The sequence below is a fragment of the Anomaloglossus baeobatrachus genome, chromosome 3 (assembly GCF_048569485.1).
Source record: "Anomaloglossus baeobatrachus isolate aAnoBae1 chromosome 3, aAnoBae1.hap1, whole genome shotgun sequence".
NCBI lineage: Eukaryota > Metazoa > Chordata > Amphibia > Anura > Aromobatidae > Anomaloglossus > Anomaloglossus baeobatrachus.
Genome location: NC_134355.1, coordinates 223,472,423 through 223,497,227, shown reverse-complemented (window position 1 = coordinate 223,497,227; position 24,805 = coordinate 223,472,423). Strand labels below are relative to the sequence as shown.

Here is a 24,805-nt window from a genome sequence, read left to right as displayed (position 1 = left end):
CTAAAGGCCCCGTCACACTAAGCAACATCGCTAGCAACATCGCTGCTAACGAACAACTTTTGTGACGTTGCTAGCGATGTTGCTTAGTGTGACATCCAGCAACAACCTGGCCCCTGCTGTGAGGTCGTTGGTTGTTGCTGAATGTCCTGGGCCATTTTTTAGTTGTTGCTGTCCTGCTGTGAAGCACAGATCGCTGTGTGTGACAGCAAGAGAGCAACAACTAAATGTGCAGGCAGCAGGAGCCGGCTTCTGCGGAGGCTGGTAACCAATGTAAACATCGGGTAACCAAGAAGCCCTGTCCTTGGTTACCCGATATTTACCTTTGATACCAGCCTCCGCCGCTCTCACTGCCTGTGCTGCCGGCTCCTGCTCTGTGCACATGTAGCTGCAGGACACATCGGGTTAATTAACCCGATGTGTGCTGTAACTAGGAGAGCAAGGAGCCAGCGCTAAGCATTGTGCGCTGCTCCCTGCTCTGTGCATATGTAGCTGCAGCACACATCAGGTAATTAACCCGATGTGTGCTGTAACTAGGAGAGCAGGGAGCCAGCGCTCAGTGTGCGCTGCTCCCTGCTCTCTGCACGTGCGGTGGTAACCAAGGTAAATATCGGGTTGGTTACCCGATGTTTACCTTAGTTACCAAGCGCAGCATCTTCTACGCGGCGCTGGGGCTGGTCACTGGTTGCTGGTGAGCTCACCAGCAACTTGTGTAGCGACGCTCCAGCGATCCCTGCCAGGTCAGGTTGCTGGTGGGATCGCTGGAGCGTTGCAGTGTGACATCTCACCAGCAACCTCCTAGCAACTTACCAGCGATCCCTATGGTTGTTGGGATCGCTGGTAAGTTGCTTAGTGTGACGGTACCTTTACTAATGACATAGCCACCAACTGAGAAGACCTGTGAAAAAAATGTATTATTCTCAAAATATCAACATAAATACTATCGTATTATGGACCTCCCAGGGATGTTAACTTGAGCTGAGAGATCGCTTTAGACTACATAAGACAAAATGTATTTGTGCCGCACCCGTGCCAGCAGCCGGGCTTCTCGGATCCGGATCCACGGTGGCTCGAGGGGTCTCCGGACCCGGGGGTCGTGCGGCCACTCAATGAAAGGGGGACTATGTACAGGGGGATTGGAAGTTCGTGATGCCACCCACGGTGCGTGGTAAGATGGTGTACCACCCCTGTTGTTGGTGGGGGAGCCTGGTGGCAGTGGTAAAGCAGCCAGGTGCTTAACCCCTCAGTGGGTAGGGGGTTGTGCCCCGGGGCCCGGTGATGGTGGAGAAGGGGAGCCGTGGGCTATCGGTCTGGGAGACAAGGAGCAGAGAAACTTACAATGGTTCTCGTGGTGCTGGATGAGGCTGTGCTGATTTGTTAGGTCAATGAACACACAGTCAGTGATTCAACCAAACGTTCCTGCAGTACCGCTGCCGCTGAAGGGGAGCACGTCCAGGTGACCGTTCCCATTGATGTTACTAGTGTGCTTTGGTCTAGTCTGACTCTCCGAGAGCCTCCACTTCCACAGCCCCTCACTCTCTGAGGCTACTCTCTCACGCTGTCTGGGAGCTCCAACTCCCCAGCCTGCTCTCCTCACTGAGAGCTACTTTAGAGCCCTCTGCTCTCTTTGCTCCCCTGCCAACGACTGACTAGTCACCTCCCACCCAGTCTGCCTGACTCCAAGGTGGGCGGCCCCTTCTCTCCTGGATCTCACCACTTGTGGTGTGTGTTTGACTGAGATCTGCATGCTGGTCCTAGCACATCACCGGGTGGCACCTGGAACCAAGGGAGAGATGGATGCTGCACGGAATGGAAAATTATACAACACCCAGTGACGACCTGATAGGCCAGGGCGTCACATATAAAACCCAAAACACCATAGGTCACCAGAGATGCTGTAATTAACTGTTAAGTTATTGCAGATTACTAGAAATATTTTAAATAAATGACACTCCATTCATCAGGAAAATTATGTTGTAACTATAAGCTAGTTACAGGTAGACGTTGTCAATATATATCTAGGTGTCACTGCAATCTTTGAAAACTTGCTCTACCTGCCATTTGGCTATAGCCAGGCAGTGCACAGAATGCTCTTGCTGCAAATTCAATATATTTCAGTTGCCTACTTCCCCATGGAATAAACTTGACAATTACTCCTTAAAAGGGGCATCTTTCGGAGACACTGACATTCCTGAATAGGAAGCTTTGCTTAGGAGGAGGGCAGGGGCACTGAAAATGTCAGGATCCAAATATCCAGCTTGTAAGAACTGCACTCTTTGCCTAGGAACCTGGTCACTATTAATAGACTGCAGAGGTAGCTGGATATCTAGGCTATGAGCTGTAAACAATGGAATTAAAAATCCCTCCATTCTTGACAACAGAGAGAATTTTTAATAAATAAATGGTTACCATTTTAACCATTTATGATGTGAAGAAACTTACTTTTAAGTATGTGGGTAATTAAACCTTGAGCACACATTTTTTGTTCTTATTATCACTGTGTGCTAAGTGTTATAACCTTTGAATTTCTCCACTGATGCAGCTGTTTAAGGACATGTGTTTTATTACGTGTTTTATTATGTTAAAAGAAAAAGGTTTGGTACCATCTTAGCCAGTTGAAAAATGATTGATTGCTCTCAGTGAGAGAAACAAAATTAGAACTTTGTGGTTGTGATGCCTTTTAATGGCTAACTGAAATAATTTATCAATTATTTTGTTAAAGGGCATCTGTCACTAGGTTATTGTTATGTAATCAGAAAGCAGTAGGACGTATGGCAGAGACCATGATTCCAGGAATTCTTTACTTACTGGTCTGCTTGGTGCACTTTTGATAAAATCGCTGTTTTCTATTTTGCAGATCTAGCAGTGTTCCGAATGTTGAGCCCTGCATAATCATTCCTATACTGCTAAGTGGCAGCTTGCTATGCAAACTGTACACTGACAAAAAGCTGCTAATCCGTGATGTGGGCTTGGCTACATAGAGCAAGAAGGCTACATGGCAGGACAAATGTAGTCCTCTAGTGATCTAGCAGGATGTTGCTGATAAAACTGATTTTATTGAAACAACATGACACACCCACCCAAGTAAGTGACATAACTGGAATCATGTTGCTCTCAGAATTCAGAGTAAAAGCTGCTGACAGATTCCCTTTGAGTACCATTTTAGGGATTGTGAAGATCTGAGATTGTGAGTTGTACTAATCACCTAGGCAAGTTAACCATGCAACAATTTTTATTCCTTCTGTATACATTCTTTCAGCAACCATAGTCATAATCCTACAGATGACAGATATCACAACCATAGTTCGTGTATCTAGCTCCAGCCGGCAACAACAGTCCTTATGCTCCTCCAGACAGCAGATATCTCGACCGTAGTGTGTGTATCCAGCTTCTGCCAGCAATAACAGTCCTTATGCTCCTTAAGACACTGGATATTATAACCGTACCACGTGTAGCCAGCTCAAGCTGGCAACAACAGTCCTTGTGCTCCTCCAGACAATGAATATTATGAACGTAGGCCATGTACCCAGCTCCAGCTAGAAACAATAGTCCTTATGCTCCTACAGATGATGGATATCACGACCATAGCACAAGTATCCATCTTTAGCAGGCAACAATAGGCCTTAGGATAGTTCCTCAATTCAGATGACGGATATCACAAGAGTAGCACATGTATCCAAATCCAAACTCTAGAGTCCATCCATGGGCACCAAAACCTGGCTGCAACAACAGATCCTCTTCCCTCCACATCCCAACATCAACTACTTACCAAACATGTGTCTCTTTGCTTTTCTACCTCTTTTGGAATTACCCTCCTTGTTTGAGGTGAGGTGATCACATCCCACACCTTAAACATTTGTTAAATGTAAGTCCAAATACGAAGGAGAGTAGTCAGTGGCCAGTAGGCAGGATATCAGACACGCCAATCTGCAGAGGGGAATCATAGATGCCTAACCCCCACCAGATGCAGAACAATGAATCCTACTACAGGCCTGATTACATTAGAGTCCTAGGAGGTAAACTAATATGACACATTGTTCCAACCCATTCCCCCTTCTAATTGTGTACAGACAAGTGCCTTTAAACTGTCAAGCAAGCACACCTCTAATAAAAAACACGAGATTAACATAACTAACGCTCCGTGCTGGAAAAAGTCCAACAGTCTTTAGTTCATGTCCAGCTACTCACAGGGATAATACAATATACAACATTAGAAATTACTTTTTCTATTCAATAAATTTTAAGAGTGTTCAAACACTACCGAAGGATCAATATGTCAGTAGAAAGGGGGATATACAGATGGTAGGAGATCAAGTTAAACAAGAGGAAAGGAGATGGAAAGAAAGAGAGGAAACAAAAAAAGTCAGGATGTAAGGTAAATCCAAGGAGGAAGGTGTCTTGGAGTGGGTGGGGGGAGGGGCGTGTTAAAATGTAAGGAGTGTTGATGAAGAGCTAAAAAATTAATAAAGAAATATTGCTGAGCTGAGGAGTGGAGGAGATCAAGACAAAACCAAATCGAGGTACAAAGTTGACTCCTGAAATGCTAACCAAGGAGCCCAAATATGTCTGAATTTAACCACCTGGGAATGGTTGGCGAATGCTTCTAGCTCTTCAATACGATAGAGCTGGTCAACTCGGAGCAGCCATTGTTGAATGGTTGAAGAAGGTTCAGGTCCAGAATTGAACTTGGAGATATTTCCAGCTCAGCCAAAAGTTGGAGAAATCTTTGGAAGATCTTGCAGTTAATTTCTTTTATTTGGCCAAGACCAAGATACCAAAGGGGAACAGCCAATGGAACTGATATTGAATTTTCTCAATACCTCTGTGAGAGGCTTAAGAAGGTGGCACTTGGCTAGTGTAGAGGGAGCCAAGTCCTGAAAAATAGCTATGATGGCCCCTTCGTGCTGAAGATTGGGATCCGACCTGGCATTTTGGAAGATTTTATCTTTGATATGGAAGTCTAAAACCTGCTTTACATGTTACGATTCTGCATACGATATCGTATGCGATCGTAACCGCCCCCATCGTATGTGCGGCACGTTCAATTTTGTTGAATGTGCCGCACAAACGATTAACCCCCGTCACACGTACTTACCTGTCCATACGACCTCGATGTGGGCGGCGAACGTCCACTTTCTGGAGTGGGAGGGACGTTCGGGGTCACATCGACGTTACACGGCAGCCGGCCAATAGAAGCGGAGGGGCGGAGATGAGCGGGACGTAAACATCCCGCCCACCTCCTTCCTTCCGCATAGCCGGCGGGAGCCGCAGGACGCAGGTAAGATCTGTTCATTGTTCCCGTGGTGTCACACACTGCGATGTGTGCTACCCCGGGTACGATGAACAACCTGACGTTCAATTCATGAGGAATGAACGACATGCGTGCGATGAATGTTTTACCGTTCATTCGCAATCGCATGTAGCTGTTACACACCACAATGTACATTACAATGCCGGATGTGCGTCACTTACGACGTGACCCCGCCGACACATCGTAAGATATATTGGAGTGTGTAAAGCGGGCTTTATATTCAGCAAATAATGTCCCTAGGAGGCTCAGTAGCCTTAGTTTTCAGGCGTAGAGCTCGATGAGTTCTCTCAATAGCTAATTGTAGTTGCTCTTCTTCATTTAGGTAGTTTGAAAAGAGATCAATTAGTGTTTTAGATATGTCTTCCGTGGTTACTGACTCCTGAAGTTCCCTTACATGGAGATTGTTGTGTCTGTTATAATTTTCCAGGTCTTCCATTGAGGATTATCATTTACTGATGTGATCATCGAAAGTCTGAAGGCTTGACTCCAGTTCTTGGGCACGGGACACAATAGTAGTTAAGAGTGTTCCAAGTACTCTACTCTGTGACCAATTTGTTGCAGTTCCTGTTTAATCTCTGCAAGATCTTTTGCCAGTGGAGCCAGGGCTCACTTGAGTGTTTTAGCCATAAATGCCAGAGAGATTGGTTTGTCAGGGCCGGCCAGAGCGCCCGGGACTTCGTTGGACTCTTCAGAATCATAGTGAGGTGTTGGCTGCCCTTCTTTATGCTGCTCAAGCGGCTGTTTATTCTTCATTTGTTTGTTGAGGAACTTCTCCATATCTTTTTTTTGTGGGATTGAGATGAGTGATATGCTTCTGTTGATGCTGATTTCTGGCCAAATTTAACCATGTTACTTTATTTCCTCTAAGTGATTGAGTGGGGGATCTTCCATTCAGTGGAAGGGTTAAGAATTAAATTTCACTGACTCTCCAATCCATTTCTGTCTTAAATTCTGAGTTCCCCAGTGTTTTTTGTGTGGATCTTGAGCAGCTACAGGAGAGGAGGCCAATATCGTTTTCCCCAGTACAGGCAAATAAGGAGGTGCAGACAAGAGTAGATCTCTGCCTGTAATGTGTCCACTGTAAGAAGAGGCCCTAAGCTCTTATCAAAGATTTAGCAGCTGACCCCAGTGGTTGCCACTCAATGTCAATAGTGCTCTTACAACCGATTCCTCAGATAGTGGTTCTGGGACTGGGTAGAAATGTCCATTTCTAGCCACCAGATAGCATCTTCCATTTGCACAGGTAATCCAGGGCTTTGCGTGTATCTGCTACGGCCTTTCCACCACTGTACAGGGACAGTGATGCGAGTTATGGCTCCAGGATCCAACGTTATCTGTCTCACTGTTGAGCCCCAGTAAGCAGCCCGCTATATTGATCATCCCAGTCTCCTTACTGATCAGTGTGAGGTAAGGAGCGTGGGTTATCTGTGGTCTGGCCTGGTGGACATCAGGCCAGTAATCGGTCTCTACCTGTTATTTGACCACGGCTCTGTAGCTCGGGTCCGGCTCAGCCTCCAGGTATAATTCTCTCCCTCTCGGTCACTCAACAGGGGGTCGCCACGTGTGGAGCATGGGTGGTGTCCGGGGTACCTCAGTCAGGTAGGTGAACTATGTATCCACAGTTGCACCTGTCCCAGGCTGCGTACCACTCCAGGTTGTGACTCCGGTGTGTCCACTAGGCAGCAAACTTCCGGCGCCTCCAATATCTTCGGCCTAGTAGCGTCAGTGCTTCCCGCTTACTGGGTATAGGCCGAGGGGGCGGAATGCAGGGAGCATAAATAGCTGTACAATTTACCTCAGTAGGGAGGAGAGCTGCTGTTCACGGTGCTAGTTCCAGGCCGTGATCCATTCTAGACCGCAGCTCCAGCACGTCTACTAGACCGCAACCAAGATGCCTCAAATGTCCAGGGCGCCAGCTTCACGGATAGCTATGGTCTGTGGGAGCCTCAGGAGGTAGAATTCCGTCACAGTGCCCACTCGGAGAGGCTTCATGACACCGGATTAGAAAATTTACAGCAGAGTTCCTTGCCAGCAGGTCTGCCTCGTTCTCTATTCAAGCCACACCCCCAGAAATTACTCTTTAACTTTATTCTGTGGGTCAGTATATACAAAATGTATATAGTTTTTTTTACTACTTTTTAGCAATTAAACAAAACAAATAAAAAAAAAAAACAAAAAATGGGGTCGCTTCATCAATGTCATAAAACTGTAGTAAAAGCTTTGAAAGTGATTTTTGTCGTTTTCATACTTGTTTCAATCAGCTGTGTAACAGACACAGGAGAAGCTGGGGTGGAATGCCTGCCTGTCAAATTCATCAAAAGTGACTCAATTTTATATGGAAGAAATGCTACTCTAGTCCCTGAATGAACTTGCTTCTGATGACATGAATAGAGGTGTCTGATGGAGACGTTATTCCTTCTCTCCATCAAAATACTTGAACGCTTAGTCGAACTTAAAGGTAACCTGTCACTAGGTTTTTCTCTTATAAGCTGCAGCCACCACCAGTAAGCTCTTATATACAGCATTCCAGAATACTGTATATAAGTGCCCAGGCCGCTCTGTATAACGTAAAAATAATCCTGACTTCCTGTTCCTGCGCTGAGATATGAGGAGGGAGAAGGAGCAGCTCCATACAGCCCCTGCAATATACAGCGACCTACAGAAGCAAACAGCACCCTAGACCAACATAGAGAGGCTGCACTGAATTACCAGCTGTCAGTGCATGGATAGTTATCTCCTCAGAAGTGGAGGAACACCATTTAAGCCCAGAGCAGAGCAGAGGGAGGAGGGGGTGAGTGGAGATAACATGGCGCCGACAGTGAGGAGGAAGGAGGGGGAGGAGGGAGAGGAACTACAAGGGCAGCTGCAGCAATGTGCAGGAGGCCAAGATAGAAGAATTCAGAGTATGCAGAGTGGTACAGAGACATTGGGCTTGGGGGAAAGATATGAGATTGATTACAAAAAGCTGGCAAAAGAAGTGGCAGATCATCTGACAGCAGACATCAGGGAGGCAATAGCAGCCTCAGTGAAGAAGGCTTTGGCTGCGCTGCAGGAGGATGTGGAGCACCATGATATGAGATTGACAGAGGTAGAGCAAAGAGTCTCTGATGCTGAAGAGAATCTGACAAGATTGGAGGGCAGATTTAAGGAGCTAAACACTAATGCTCAGCTTATGAAGGATAAAATAGAAGATCTTGAAAACAGATCAAGGAGGAATAATTTAAGGCTGGTGGGTCTGCCTGAGACAGTGGCAACAAAATATTTGGACTCAATCTGTGAAAAAGAATTACCCAAGGCTTTAGGCTTACCACATAGCTGCCGTGTAGAAAGAGCACACAGAGTGGGACCCATAAGGGAGCAAAGAGATGGTCACAGTAACAATGATAATACCTCCAGGCAAAGTGAAATGTCCAGAGCAAGACAGGTTATTATGAAATACCTGGAACACAAAGATAAAGAAGAAATTGTACGGGCCTTCAGGAATAGGAAACATGCACTATGCATTCAGGGTCACAAGATTCTATTATTTGGCGACTATTCGTCAGAAGTCACACGAAAAAGAAAAGCATTCAGCCAGATCTGCACTTCCCTCTATCACAAAAACATTACATTTCAGCTTTTATACCCAGCAATACTAAGAGTAAGAGGAGCAGATGGGGTCACAAAGACTTTTCGGGATCCTTCAGAGGCGGAGCGAGAGATACTACAGGAGGGGAGAACACGGCAACAGGAGAGGAATGGAAAAGAAGGGACTTTCACTGATCCGAAACATGCAGATCCTGCAAACATAACATCTGCAGTTAGACCCGACAAAGAGCCAGATTGGAGTCAATCGAGATCCAGACCAGCCAGTCCGAAGGAAAAGCGACAGATGGCGACTTCAGCTAGGAAAAGAGGAGGAAGAGGCAGCAGCTCATGAACAAGCAGGCAAGACAAGGACTTAATTTGGGACTGCTGAATGGAGCCATATGGTGACAAATGTGCCTTAACTCTCTAAAGACTCACCTACCTCCTTTTCTCTTTCTTCTTCTCTATCTCTTTTTCTTTCGCTCCCTTTTTCTCCCTCTCTTTTTCATGCTTATCACTTTTTCCCTTTTATCATCTACTAATGTTTTTTTTTTTTCTCTCTCTCTTTTTCTTCTCTTAATAACGGTTTCAGGAGCTTGATAAATTTATAAAGGCTGTTTAGGGGTAAGGAGTTAATAGCCAATAGAGGGGGAGAGGTGACTTAGTGGGGTGGCTTCATGGAGAGCTTGACTTGAAGCAGGGGTTTGAAAGGAGTCTCAATCATCTCAGAAAAAATGGAAGACGTTAATTGTATTTGTAAAGTTGGGGATGGGAGGGGTAATATACGGGGGAGGGGAGGAGAAAAGAGTTGGGGAATCCATGCGACACGGCCTGAAAAAGGAACTGTTGATTTTGGGGATTATGGTTAAGCTCATTACGTGGAATGTTAAGGGACTCAGATCGCCGCACAAACGAAATATGATACTACGTCATCTCAAGACGCTTAAGGTTGATATTGCTTTAGTACAGGAGACGCACTTGCAAAAGGATGAGTTCTTCCGTATGAACAAGATGTGGGTGGGAAGGGTATATGGGTCGGCCTCAAAAGGTGGGAAAGCAGGGGTTCTTATTTTGATCAATAAAAACTTTGCGCACGAGGTGGAAACACAAGATTCAGATGAAGAAGGAAGATACATACATATAAAGATTTCAGGTACTCTAGGCACTTTTAGTATCCACAATATATATGCACCCAATACGGAACAAAGGGTTTTGTTTGAAAATATAGCTAATAAGATTTTGCTGAATGGGGATATATGTAAATTGGTGGGGGGAGACTTCAATACAGTGGTTTCTCTTCTCAGGAAGAAGACAGGAGGAGTCAGGGGAAGCAGGGGAGGAACACGGAGGGGTGCTGAGAGCATTGTTAAATACATTGTTAAATACAACTACACTACAGGATTGCTGGAGATTATATCACCCGTAAGAGAGAGAATTTACACACTATTCCCACCCACACGACTCTTGGTCAAGAATTGACCTTTGGCTGACAAGTGAGAATTTATTGCAGCGGGTAGAAGAGATAGTTATAGAGACTATGGTAATATCGGATCATAGCCCAATGGTAGTCAGTATAGCTGAGAAAGTTCAGAGAGGACAGGATTATATATGGCGCTTCCCCTCATTCTTGACTTTGGACGAGAATTTCCATAGAATACTGAGAGAATGGTGGGTGGATTATACATTGACGAATCAGGAGCACAGTTGGGAAACACTATTGTATTGGGAGACGGCTAAGGCAGTTTTGAGAGGAAAAGTGATAGGATATACGACAAAGGCGAAACGACAGGCACAAGTAAAGTTTCAGGAGGCTAGCCGGGCAGTCAAGGAAGCATATACTGACTTCTTAGAAAAACCATCAAGGGTGACAAAAGCAAAGTGGGTGGAGGCAAAGGGCAATTTTGAGAACTGGGTAGAAAGGAAAGAAGGTATGTACAGGACACAACAAGAGGCAGAGTTGAATCGTTTCGGGAACAAAGCAGGGAAGTGATTGGCAAATCTGGCAAGGGGACGATGACCGATGACACATATTATGTCACTGAGTAATGCTGTGGGGAGTAAAACGACAGATCCCAAAGAGATAAATGACATTTTTGGAGACTTCTATGCACGTTTATAAAAAGAGGAGGGGTTAGATGATAGGAGAGAAGGAAATGAGTGGTTAAAAGGAACAAAAATGCCTACACTCACTGAGGAAAATTTACAGGCTCTGAATAAAGAGGTGACGGAGGAGGAGGTACTACATGTTATAGGAGAGTTAAAAACGACAAAGGCCCCGGGACCAGATGGCTTTAGCGGCAGTTTTTTCAAAATTATGAAGGATCAAATCTCACCTATACTGACAGAGTTATTCGATAAGATAATGGACGGGGAAAGAATATCGGGTACACTTAATACAGCCTATATAAAGCTCATTCCTAAAGGAGGAAAGAATTTAGAGGATCCATCTAGTTATAGGCCCATCTCGCTGATTAATCAAGACCTAAAAATTTTAGCGAAGTTGATGGCAAATAGGTTAACGGCAGTATTGCCAGAGATTATAAATCTCCCCCAGGCTGGCTTTGCTAAAGGACGTTCAGTGGTGACAAACATTAGGAAAGTAATGCTAGCAATTGATGTAGTAAAGCAGAGGAGAGAAGGGGGGGAGGGGCATCCAGCCTTGATCACCTTGGACGCGGAAAAAGCCTTTGACAATGTGAGGTGGTCATGGCTGGAACAGATGTCAGATCACCTGGGCTTACACGGAGCTTTTAGGAATTTTGTGAGGGTCCTTTATGCAAATCCTCAGGCAAGAGTGAGTACCCCGGGATTTCTGTCAAAAACATTTCCTTTGATGAAGGGAACCAGGCAAGGATGCCCGATGTCACCACTATTGTTTAACTTGGCTATTGAACCACTGGCTAGACGTTTGAATAAGGGGAGTTGGTTTGAAGGGATCAAGGTAGGGAGGAAGTCATTGCACTCAGCCTTATTTGCTGATGATATAATCCTGTTCATGAGCAAACCTAAAACGCAATTGAGTAGAGTCATAGAACAAATTGAGGAGTTTGGGAGGTTAGCAGGGTTTAGACTTAACAAAAACAAATGTGAAATTCTCTTCTTGGACGGAAAGAGAGCGGAGGGAGAGAGGGGCGCATTATGTGACATTCCAATAGCTAGAAATACAATTAAATACTTGGGAGTACAGGTTGGGAGGGATACTAAGTCCATATATTCATTAAATTATTCCCCTTTGATCGAAAAAATTGAACGTGAACTGCAAGGTTGGGCAAATTTGCCATTGACTCTTCTGGGAAGAAATCATCTAATAAAAATGATGAGCTTTTCCAAGCTTCTCTATCCAATGCAGACAATTCCATTGCTTCTTAAACACTCGGATGTGAACAGATTGACAAAAGTGTTCTCACGTTTTTTGTGGAAGGGATATAGGCCGAGGATTAGTGCCAAAAAGCTAATGTTATCAACGGAAAATGGAGGGATCACAGACTACCTAACATCAGGGGGTACCATTTGGCCTGTATCTTAAGACATGTAGTCGATTGGATTAGACAAACAAGTAGGTATTCTGACTGGGATATAGAGGCTGAATTTTGTAAACCTTGGGACCTGAGTTCAATCCTACATACCTCCATTCTAAATTTGACGCCCAATATTAAGCACTCACTGATTTGTAGAGACACAGTGATGACTTGGAAGGTGGTTAGGAAAAAGTTCGGGTTAGCCTGGAACATCTCCATATTCCTTAATATATGGGCTTGTCCTGACTTTCCACAGGGAAGGGAAAATTATCTCTTTAAAGAATGGAGGGAAAAAGGGATTGGAACTCTAAAAAACCTGATGCATGATACAGAACGGAGATGGATGACGTGTGATGAGTTGAAAGCAAAGTATGACTTGCACCCATTCCAGACTCTCCAGTTTGAACAGGTGAAACAAGGGATAATGAAGAAACTATACAACATAAATAACGAATATGAGGCAAATCAGATGGATGCGATCATATTAAGGGACATTCATGCCACAAATATATCAAGTCTTTATGGAAATATGAGAGAAATGTTAGTCCCTAACATATCAGGAAGAATGTTGGAAGGGTGGGCAAAGCAGTTGGGAGATCAAGAGGTGGAGGAGAAGATTTTGAATGGTTGGATGGTGATGAGAAAGAAGATTGTGAATGAGAACTTAAGAGATACCCAATTCATGATCATACATAGAGCTATCTATGGATTTAATATACTGAATGCAAGACATCCAGATAAGATGATGAGTTGTCCAAATTGTGGTACGGAAAAAACAGATCTATATCATGGGATACGGCAGTGCGAAAGGATTGAAAGATTTTGGAAACAAGTCCAAGGGGTAGTGAGGAAAATCTGGAACAGAAATGTAGAGTTGGATCCAATGGTCTGGTTATTTCACTATCAGCATCGGGAGGAGGGAGAGAAAGGGGGAGACAAGTTACCAAATCTTTTCCATGATATAGCAATGATAAGTAAAGGGGCTATTCTTCAGAAGTGGCTGGTGAAGGAAATACCAACAAAAGAAGAACTTGTTAATTGAAAAAAACACTCATGTTGGAGAAGGTGATGGTGGAGAGGTGTAAAGAAAGGATGACAGCTAAATTTTTCAGTAAATGGAGAAAGTTCATAAGTGTTATATGTTCTAGAGAAGAAATAATACAAATAATGTCCACATTTGTGTCTACGGAATGGTACATGAAGGAAGACCTGTCAGGGTGCCTGTGCGAGCTGAAAGTATAGTTGGCCAAATTCTGGGTTGTGTCGCATGGAGAGGGTGAGGGGGGAATGGGAGGGATAGTGTTTATAAGTAATGTTTGTAACAAGTTATCAAGGAATGCTGAAGGGGGTAGCGGAGACTGAATAATGGAAATATACATTGACGAAGAAGGGGAAGGAGCAAATTTGATGACCGTGACAAATATTTGATCGATAAATTGTAGAGACTATGTTATTTGATATTTTGATTTGTTGACCCTTATTTTCTTCATTCTGTACCCTATTTTACCATTACAAGAAAAGAAATAAAAATTTGGTTTAAAAAAAAAATAATAATAATCTTTATAATACTCACCTAGGGGGCAGTCCGATGGGTGTCACTGCTCTCAGCCTGGCACCTCCTCCATCTTTTGCAATCGTCTTCCTCCTGACCAGCACCATGGGCATAACGCGTCCTATGTCATTCACACAAAGGCCTCCATTGTGCTCTTGCGCATGCGCACTTTGATCTGCCCGGGTCAGGGCAGATCAAAGTACTGTAGTGTGCATGTGCGGGCGGTCTTTGATTCTCGCGCCTGCGCATTACAGTACTTTGCTCTGCCCTCAGCATGGCAGATCAAAGTGTGCATGGGCAGGAGCACAATGGAGACCTCTGCGTGCATGACGCAGGACACGTCACGCACACGGGGCTGGGCAAGAAAAAAATGATCGCACAAGATGGAGAGGCACCGAAACGAGAGCAGCGACACCCATCGGATCGGATTGCCCCCTACGTCTGTAGTATAAAGGTGTTTTTAACATTCTACAGAGAAGGCTGGGCTCTTATATATAGTATTCTAGAATGCTCTATATAAGAGCTTACTGGTGGTGGCTGCAGTTCATAAAAGAAAAAGCTGGTGACAGGTTTCCTTTAAAATTCATGCGTATGTGGAAGTCAACCAAAGTACTTGTCGTTATTGCAGTGTATACTACTGTATATCCCTAGTGAGAGACAGTGTAAGGCTGTGTGCACATTTCTATTGTGTTTGTTATGCATTTTTAAGTGCAGTTTTGTCACAAAACCTGAATTGAATCCTGATGCCAGCAAAGTCAATGAACTCTGACATGTCATGCACACATTGCTTATGTGTGACTTGCAGATTTGGTGCAGAATATAATCTGCAGCCTGTCAATTCTTCAGTGTTTTTTCACTCACTGAGTTCAATTAAGTCAGTCAAAAACACTATAAGGCTCTGTGCGCACTAGAATAAGTATTTTTCTAAAGAAATTTCTTGAGAGTCTGAAAAATTAGAGTTCAAAAAATGCACCAATAACGCACTGAAAAATGCATGCCTTTTTACCACATTTTTGTGCATTTTTGATGCGTTAATTCCACCCCATGCATTTTTACCACATTTTTGTGCATTTTTGATGAGTTTTTTCCACAGGGTAGTCCCTGCGTTTTTTACCATTATCTATGGCAAAAAAAACGCGGGTAAAAACGCATTTTTACCCACTTTTTTGTGTTTTTGCTGCAAAAACTTCTTGAGAAAATGGTTGTAACCTTTCTGCAGATATTCCCCAGCAAAACCTATGGGAAAAAAAATAGCTGCGCACACACTGCGTTTTTTTCTCAAGAACATTCTTTCTGCAGAATTTTTTGGGAAAAAGAATGAGCATGTCACTTTTTTTCTGCAGGTACCTGCGTTTTTTGCCATAGATAATGGTAAAAAACGGCAGGACCAACCTGCGAAAAAAAACGGATCAAAAACACATAAAAAATGTGATAAAAATGCATGCTTTATTGGTACGTTTTTTGAACGCAAATGCGCTAATCTTTCAGACTCTTAAGAAATTTCTTGAAAAAAATCCTTTTTCTAGTGCGCACGGGGCCTAAAAACACAGGTCCAAAAATGATTGTGGCTTTCCTGCGCATTTGCAGGGTTTTTGTAGCATTTTTACTTGCTTTTTGCATGCATTTTTAATCACCAGTTAATGCTATAGAGGTAAAAAATAAAAACCTATTTGGCCTCAGTGTCAATATGAATGTCAAATGCTGCCTTTGGGTGTCCCTGGGGCACATTCATATTGTAATTTTTCTACTGCATTGGTTACAGCTGAATTAACATATTATAATGGTTATGTGTGGTTGTTACTTGATTTAGCACCTTGGTCTGCTCATTTGTTTTCTCTGGCTTAGTTCTTTCTTTTAAGACTCCAACACTTTTACACTTTGGAGCCTTTATTCACACACACATTGTTTACTTTCTTTTGTCTTTATATATACACGTTTATGTGCATCACACTACAATTCATCATTTAAACAGCCAATGCAATGGTTTGATTCAGACAACGTTTTTATTTTGTAACCTGGGTTTTATTTTTACATCCTACATATTCCCCTGATTTCTCTTTTTAAATTGTTTTAATATATACTGTATAGCCCTTTGAATTAATGTACCAAGGATTTTTACATTAATTATTGGAGAAAAAAAATCTATTTCTGTCGGATCTATTGAGATAGATAATGGATAGAAACATATAGAAATAGACAGAGAGCGCTATAGACATATAATAAAATTGAACCCTGTGTGTGGTGTTTCTTACATAGCTTTATATGATTGATTAATTAATTAAATAACTAAATAAATAAATTAATGAATGAAAAACGATGTTCTAAGCATCAGACAAAAAGGAAATAAGGAAATAGGAGACATATTTCCTGACATTTCTCGACACGGTTAAGGATATGCGCAGGTTGCAGTTTTTTCTGCACACTAACTGCAACTAAACTGCATCCAAAACTGCACCTTGTCAGAGTCCCTGGAAATATAAGTAAAAAAAAACAAAACGCTTGTAATAATGGTGCGTTTTTTGCCACGATTTTGTTAATACGTTATTTAAAGGAGAAACAAAAATATAAGATAATTGATAGATAGCTAAAATAGATGGGTAGATACAAAAAACAGATAGATAGATGAATAGAGAGATAGATAGATAGAACATATAGAATAGATCAGGGGTCTCAAACTCGGCTAAGTATAAGGGCCGCACATAGAAAAAAAAATATTTGGGGGGCTGCATTCTTTGCTGGACCCAGTGACATTTTTAGTAATCGCATATTTTTTTTTCTATACCTTTGTATCATGCTTTTTTAAAAAATTTTTGCTAGTTTATTATAACAAATGTGCAGGGTTTTTTTATTTCAATTTATATATAAAAAAGTATTTTTAATGGGAAAAAAATACTTCTGTATATTGAATTTTTATCATTTTACAATTAACAGTATATAATAATTTTGCCCATTTTTTTTGTAGGAATATTTCTATCCTGATCCTCATAATTTTAGTAATATCCCCATCCTGTAGTAATGTGCCCATCCTTCTCCCTATCATTGAGTAATATGCATACCCTTATTGTCCCCTATAGTGACGTTCCCATATTGTCCCCTTGTAGTAATGTGCACATATTGTCCCCTGTGGTAATGTGCCCATACTGTCCCTTGTGGTAATGTTCCATCCCTGTAGTAATATCCCCTGTTATGACGTTGTTCACACACAAAAAAACAAAGATTCTTCTCACTTGTCCTCCATTCCCTCAGTGTCCTCCTTACCTGCTTCTCGGAGCCCGCAGGCTCGTAGACCTTGTGATGATTGCTGTCCGGTACATGTGGTTGCTGCTATCAACGTTTTCCTTCTGTGGAACGATTTGCAGCACTGCTCTACTCACACCTTTACCAATGGCAGCCACCAGCCAATCAGATTACACCCATGTTAGCTGCAGGCCTCAGATTGGCCGGCAGCAGCTGCCATTAGTAAAGATGGGTGGAGATGTGCAAATTATATTAAGCTGAAGCAAAGTGCTAATGGCATGGCCCCGTATACCAGGCCACAATCATCACGGGGTCTAGGTGTCTGCGGGCCGCAAGAAGTAGCATCAGGGGCTGCATGTGGCTCGCAGGCCGGGTGTTTGAGACCTCTGGAATAGATACTAAAAAAGAACAGATAGAATAGATAGAAAAAAATAACAGAATAGCTTGATAGAGGGATAGCTAGCTTGACCAACTAATTTTTTCATTTTTTTTGGTAAAAAAGATGGTCCCCCCTGTTTTTCATATCCAGCACAGGAACAGCAGCAGCTACAGGCTGCAACCATCAGCTGTTTGCTGTACCTTGGCTGGAGATAATAAAACCTCTGGAAAACCTGATAATGACAGACAAACATGCATTAAATACAAAATAATTTACAGAAGAAAAAAAAAGGTTAGTAATCATATACAAAATGTGAAGACATTAGATGACCTGATTAAACCCTATTGCAATTGACTCTACCTAGGATATTGAAAAAGCGCTATCAAAAGCGCCCCTATATACCAAACGGCTCCATCTACTGTAAATACCCCACACTCTAAGCCACCCGGCCACTATAACAAGGTGGGCGGGGGGATGGAGAAAAACCAAGGTGTATATATATATATATATATATATATATATATATATACACACATAGTCATATGAAAAAGTTTGGGCACCCCCATTAATTTTAACCTTTCTTCTTTATAACAATTTGGGTTTTTGCAACAGCTATTTCAGTTTCATATATCTAATAAATGATGGACTCAGTAATATTTCTGGATTGAAATGAGGTTTATTGCACCAACTGAAAATGTGCAATCTGCATTTAAACAAAATTTGACAGGTGCATAAGTATGGGCACCTCAACATAAAAGTGACATTAATATTTTGTAGACCCTCCTTTTGTAAAAATCACAGCCTCTAGTCGCTTCCTGTAGCTTTTAATGAGTTACTAGATGAAGGTATTTTTGACCATTCCTGTTTACAAAACAATTCCAGTTCAGTTAAGTTTGATGCGTCGCCGAGCATGGACAGCCCGCTTCAAATCATCCCACAGATGTTCAATGATATTCAGGTCTGGGGACTGGGATGGCCATTCCAGAACATTATAATTGTTCCTCTGTATGAATGCCTGAGTAGATTTGGAGCGGTGTTTTGCATCATTGTCTTGCTGAAATATCCATCCCCTGCGTAACTTCAACTTCGTCACTGATTCTTGCACATTATTGTCAAGAATCTGCTGATACTGAGTTGCATCCATGCGACCCTCAACTTTAACAAGATTCCCGGTGCCGGCATTGGCCACACAGCCCCACAGCATGATGGAACCTCCACCAAATTTTACTGTGGGTAGCAAGTGCTTTTCTTGGAATGCCGTGTTTTTTTGCCTCCATGCATAACGCCTTTTTGTATGACCAAACAACTCAATCTTTGTTTCATCAGTCCACAGCACCTTCTTCCAAAATGTAACTGGCTTGCCCAAATGTGCTTTTACATACCTCAGGTGACTCTGTTTGTGGCGTGCTTGCAGAAACGGCTTCTTTCGCATCACTCTCCCATACAGCTTCTCCTTGTGCAAAGTGCGCTGTATTGTTGACCGATGCACGGTGACACCATCTGCAGCAAGATGATGTTGCAGGTTTTTGGAGGTGGTCTGTGGATTGTCCTTGACTGTTCTCACCATTCTTCTTCTCTGCCTTTCTGATATTTTTCTTGGCCTGCCACTTCTGGGCTTAACAAGAACTGTACCTGTGTTCTTCCATTTCCTGACTATGTTCCTCACAGTGGAAACTGACAGTTTAAATCTCTGAGACAACGTTTTGTATCCTTTCCCTGAACAACTATGTTGAATAATCTTTGTTTTCAGATCATTTGAGAGTTGTTTTGAGGAGCCCATAATGCCACTCTTCATAGGAGATTCAAATATGACAACAACTTGCAAGTGGCCACCTTAAATACCTTTTCTCATTATTGAATACACCTGCCTATGAAGTTCAAAGCTCAATGAGGTTACAAAACCAATTTAGTGCTTCAGTGAGTCAGTAAAAAGTAGTTAGGAGTGTTCAAATCAAGAAATTGATAAGGTGCCCATACTTATGCACCTGTCAAATTTTGTTTAAATGCAGTTAGTACAATAAACCTCATTTCAATCCAGAAATATTACTGAGTCCATCATTTATTAGATATATCAAACTGAAATAGCTGTTGCAAAAATCCAAATTGCTATAAAAAAAAAAAAAAGGTTAACATTAATAGGGGTGCCCAAACTTTTTCATATGACTGTATATAGCAATGCAAAAGCAGGAGCAGCACTTAACCTGTTGTGGTGAAAAAAAGTCCTTCCAATCAGTCTCACCCGATTCCAATAGACAGCAAAAAAAGTGAAGGCAGCTCTCAGCTTAAAGTCCAAAGAAACCGCCTTTTATTGGCCTATAGGATACAGCAATGTTTCAGTCACAAGTGACTTTTTTCAAGCAGTATAGTACTGCTTGAAAAAAGTCACTAGTGACTGAAACGTTGCTGTATCCTATGGGCCAATAAAAGGCGTTTTCTTTGGAATTTAAGCTGAGTGCTGCCTTCACTTCTTTTGCTATGTATTATATATACAGTGCCTACAAGTAGTATTCAACCCCCTGCAGATTTAGCAGGTTTACACATTCGGAATTAACTTGGCATTGTGACATTTGGACTGTAGATCAGCCTGGAAGTGTGAAATGCACTGCAGCAAAAAAGAATGTTATTTCTTTTTTTATTTTATTTTTAAATTGTGAAAAGTTTATTCAGAGGGTCATTTATTATTCAACCCCTCAAACCACAAGAATTCTGTTTGGTTCCCCTAAAGTATTAAGAAGTATTTCAGGCACAAAGAACAATGAGCTTCACATGTTTGGATTAATTATCTCTTTTTCCAGCCTTTTCTGACTAATTAAGACCCTCCCCAAACTTGTGAACAGCACTCATACTTGGTCAACATGGGAAAGACGTAGGAGCATTCCAAGGCCATCAGAGACAAGATCATGGAGGGTCACAAGGCTGGCAAGGGGTACAAAACCCTTTCCAAGGAGTTGGGCCTACCTGTCTCCACTGTTGGGAGCATCATCCGGAAGTGGAAGGCTTATGGAACTACTGTTAGTTTTCCACGTCGTGGACAGCCTTTGAAAGTTTCCACCTGTGCCGAGGCCAGGCTTGTCCGAAGAGTCAAGGCTAACCCAAGGACAACAAGGAAGGAGCTCCGGGAAGATCTCATGGCAGTGGGGACATTGGTTTCAGTCAATACCATAAGTAACGTACTCCACCGCAATGGTCTCCGTTCCAGACGAGCCCGTAAGGTACCTTTACTTTCAAAGTGTCATGTCAAGGCTCGTCTACAGTTTGCTCATGATCACTTGGAGGACTCTGAGACAGACTGGTTCAAGGTTCTCTGGTCTGATGAGACCAAGATCGAGATCTTTGGTGCCAACCACACACGTGACGTTTGGAGACTGGATAGCACTGCATACGACCCCAAGAATACCATCCCTACAGTCAAGCATGGTGGTGGCAGCATCATGCTGTGGGGATGTTTTTCAGCCAAGGGGCCTGGCCATCTGGTCCGCATCCATGGGAAGATGGATAGCACGGCCTACCTGGAGATTTTGGCCAAGAACCTCCGCTCCTCCATCAAGGACCTTAAGATTGGTCGTCATTTCATCTTCCAACAAGACAATGACCCAAAGCACACAGCCAAGAAAACCAAGGCCTGGTTCAAGAGGGAAAAAATCAAGGTGTTGCAGTGGCCTAGTCAGTCTCCTGACCTTAACCCAATTGAAAACTTGTGGAAGGAGCTCAAGATTAAAGTCCACATGAGACACCCAAAGAACCTAGATAACTTGGAGAAGATCTGCATGGAGGAGTGGGCCAAGATAACTCCAGAGACCTGTGCCGGCCTGATCAGGTCTTATAAAAGACGATTATTAGCTGTAATTGCAAACAAGGGTTATTCCACAAAATATTAAACCTAGGGGTTGAATAATAATTGACCCACACTTTTATGTTTAAAATTTATTAAAATTTAACTGAGCAATATAACTTGTTGGTTTGTAAGATTTATGCATCTGTAATAAATCCTGCTCTTGTTTGAAGTTTGCAGGCTCTAACGTATTTGCATCTTATCAAACCTGCTAAATCTGCAGGGGGTTGAATACTACTAGTAGGCACTGTATATATATATATATATATATATATACTAGAAGGTGGCCCGATTCTAACGTATCGGGTAGTCTAGAATGTGTATGTAAGTTAGCAGATTTAATAATAATATAATCAGCAAGTGTTGAATAATGATGGTTCATTTTTTGCTCGTTGGTCTCCCGCTGTGCAGCACGCATCGGCGTGTTTGACAGTGGGAGACCATCGATCTGAAAGGGCAGGGAGCCGGCGTACACTGGTAACCATGTTACACAATCGGGTAACTATGCAAAGCGCTTTGCTTAGTTACCCGATGTGTACCATTGTTACAAGTGTACGCCGGCTCAAGCACACGTGTGCTGGGAGCCGGGGGTAAGGTGGTAACCATGGTACACATTGAGTAACTAACGAAAGCGCTTTCCATAGTTACAGGATTGTGCAGCATTTGTTACGAGCGTACGTCGGTAAGCTGATAACCATGGTACACATTGGGTAACTATGCAAAGCGACAGTGCTGGTTTATTTTTTGCTTGTTGGTCTCCTGCTGTGCAGCACGCATCGGCGTGTTTGACAGTGGGAGACCAACGATCTGAATGGGCTGGGAGCCGGGGTAAGCTAGTAACTATGGTACACATCGGGTAACTATGCAAAGCGGTTTCCATAGTTACCCAATGTGTACACTGGTTAACAGCGTACGCCGGCTCCGGCACACGTGTGCCGAGAGCCGGGGTAAGCTAGTAACCATGTTGCACATTGGGTAACTAAGCAAAGCGGTTTCTATAGTTACCCGATGTGTACCATGGTTACCAGCCTACGCCGGCTCCGGCACACGTGTGCCGGAAGCCGGGGTAAGCTAGTGGTTTCACACATCTGGCTTTTCTCCACTTTTTCGGATCTGGCGCGCTGCCATAGGCTGGTTTCAGACGTCCGTGTTTTAGGTACGTGTGACATGCGTTTTGTAACACGGATGTCACATGTACCCATGTTATTCTATGACGTGCCTCACAAGTCCGTGTTTGCCCACGGACCGTGTGACTTTTCATGACCCCGCATGCACACACGGAGGCATCTTCGGCAGCACGGATGTCACACGGATCGCACACTGATGTGATCCGTGCGACATCAGTGTAAAACATACCAGAGAAAATATGGGCCTTTTTAATAAAAATATTTTCTATATTTACTTCTCTCCAGAGATGCTGTCTCCGGCTCTGCTGCCTCCAGCTCCTTATCGCCGCTCATTATACTCACTGAATATTTAGTGCCCTGAGGAGCTGGAAGCAGGAACAGCGCGGGGGACTTCAGTGCCGTGGACCGCATCGCTGCCTGAGTATACAGCAGAGTGTGTGTGTGTGTACATACATGTGCGCTATGTGTGTATGCGCTCGGTGTATCCATGTGTGTCTGCTGTGTGTGTGTATATACATGCATGTGTGCTATGTGTGTATGCGCTCGGTGTATCCATGTGTGTCTGCTATGTGTGTATATGTGCTCAGTGTGTGTGTATACATGCATGTTCGCTATGTGTATGCGCGCGGTGTATCCATGTGTGTCTGCTATGTGTGTATATGTGCTCAGTGTGTGTGTATACATGCAGGTGCGCTATGTGTGTATGCGCTCGGTGTATCCATGTGTGTCTGCTATGTGTGTGTATATATACATGCATGTGTGCTATGTGTGACACGGACGTCTGAAGGCAGCCATACACTGTGTACAGGACAGTGGCTGCGCCGCAACTTCCTGGTCACATGACAACACATGATCGAAGCTTGTTGCGCGGCAACTGTAGTGTACACAGTGCACGGCAGCGCGCCGGATCTGACAAAGTGGAGAAAAGGTAAGCGACAGTGCTGACGTGTGCTGGGAGCCGGGGTAAGCTAGTAACCATGTTACATCTGTAACTAAGCAAAGCGGTTTCTATAGTTACCCGATGTGTACCATGGATACAAGCCTATGCCGCCTCCGGCACACGTGTGCCAGGAGGCGGGGTAAGCTACTGGCTTTTCTCCACTTTGTCTTGCCGGTGTGGGCTTCCGGGGCTGCAGCAGTCACTTGGGAGTCGGGCGTCTCCGTGTGGGTTAGGGGAATGCGTGGGCCAGGGCGAGCATCCAATGCGTGAGAGGGTGGGGCCATGCCGAGCCCAGCGACCAATCCGCTGGTTGTCACTGTAACGACACAACTGTCACTGTAACGACACAATTTTGGAGCAAGACAGACAGACAGACAGAATAAGGCAATTATATATATATATATATATATATATACACACAGATATAGTGGAACAAAGCCGCAGGAGAACCATTTCCACCAAACAAGTAATACACAGTGTAGCAACTCCAGATAGATTTACTCAGCTTCCCTGAGATTAACCTTAGAATTCACAGACCACAGGTATATCATGGAGCTACTTGAAGTTACAATCCCTGCTTTAGGTGTAGATAAGCATACAGGGTCCTCCAACATCAGAAGTGTTTATAACATAATTACACTTGTTAACAACAAAATTGCACTTGGTTTGTAATATACCAAATCATATTTATTTTTGCCTCCAGATTCCAAAAATACTGTCAGAAATGGTATATCACGTAAGATTTTTTAGATATTGCGGATATTGCAGATTTTTGAAATGTATTTTGTGTACTTGCTTTGTCACCACAATCCCTCTTTTGTTTTTTTGTTTGAAATGATTGAATCACCGACTAAGCATTTGATAGTATTCATTTTGGTGAAAATCCACTGTAAAAAGCTATAAACAGTAACTAGAGGGCAGGCGTCCTATATGATTGATATTGTGTAATGTGATTAAGCGGGCTTCCATGGTATTGCTCAATTAAATGGTATTGCGCAATGATATGTAAAGCTTGGGAAAGAGTGAAATGTCTGAACAGTATATAAATGTGCAATCATAGAGTTCTGGTGTATTTCTTAGCGTTGGTGAGACCCTTTTAAAATTCTTTTCTTATTTAATTACAGCGAAATAGCAAAATGGCAAGTGCTCAACGTCGTTGTCGTTGTTGCGTAAACCATCCTGATAACTTCTGCTTTATGTGTGGAAAGTTTACAACAAAAGGTAACAAAAACAAAATTGTGAAATATAGAGATCATGAATGGCAAATTTGCTGTGATTTAAAAGCTGTAGCTCTGCTTTTAGGTTTACAGGATGCTTTTACTAAATTCTGCTGCTTTTTGTGTCT

At 43.1% G+C, this 24,805-nt stretch overlaps 1 protein-coding gene across 3 annotated transcripts in view; it reads right to left on the bottom strand.

Annotated features, from left to right (window-relative positions):
• LYST (lysosomal trafficking regulator) overlaps positions 1-24,805 on the bottom strand; it is a 1,763,279-nt gene that overhangs the window by 110,236 nt on the left and 1,628,238 nt on the right. The window lies entirely within an intron of this gene.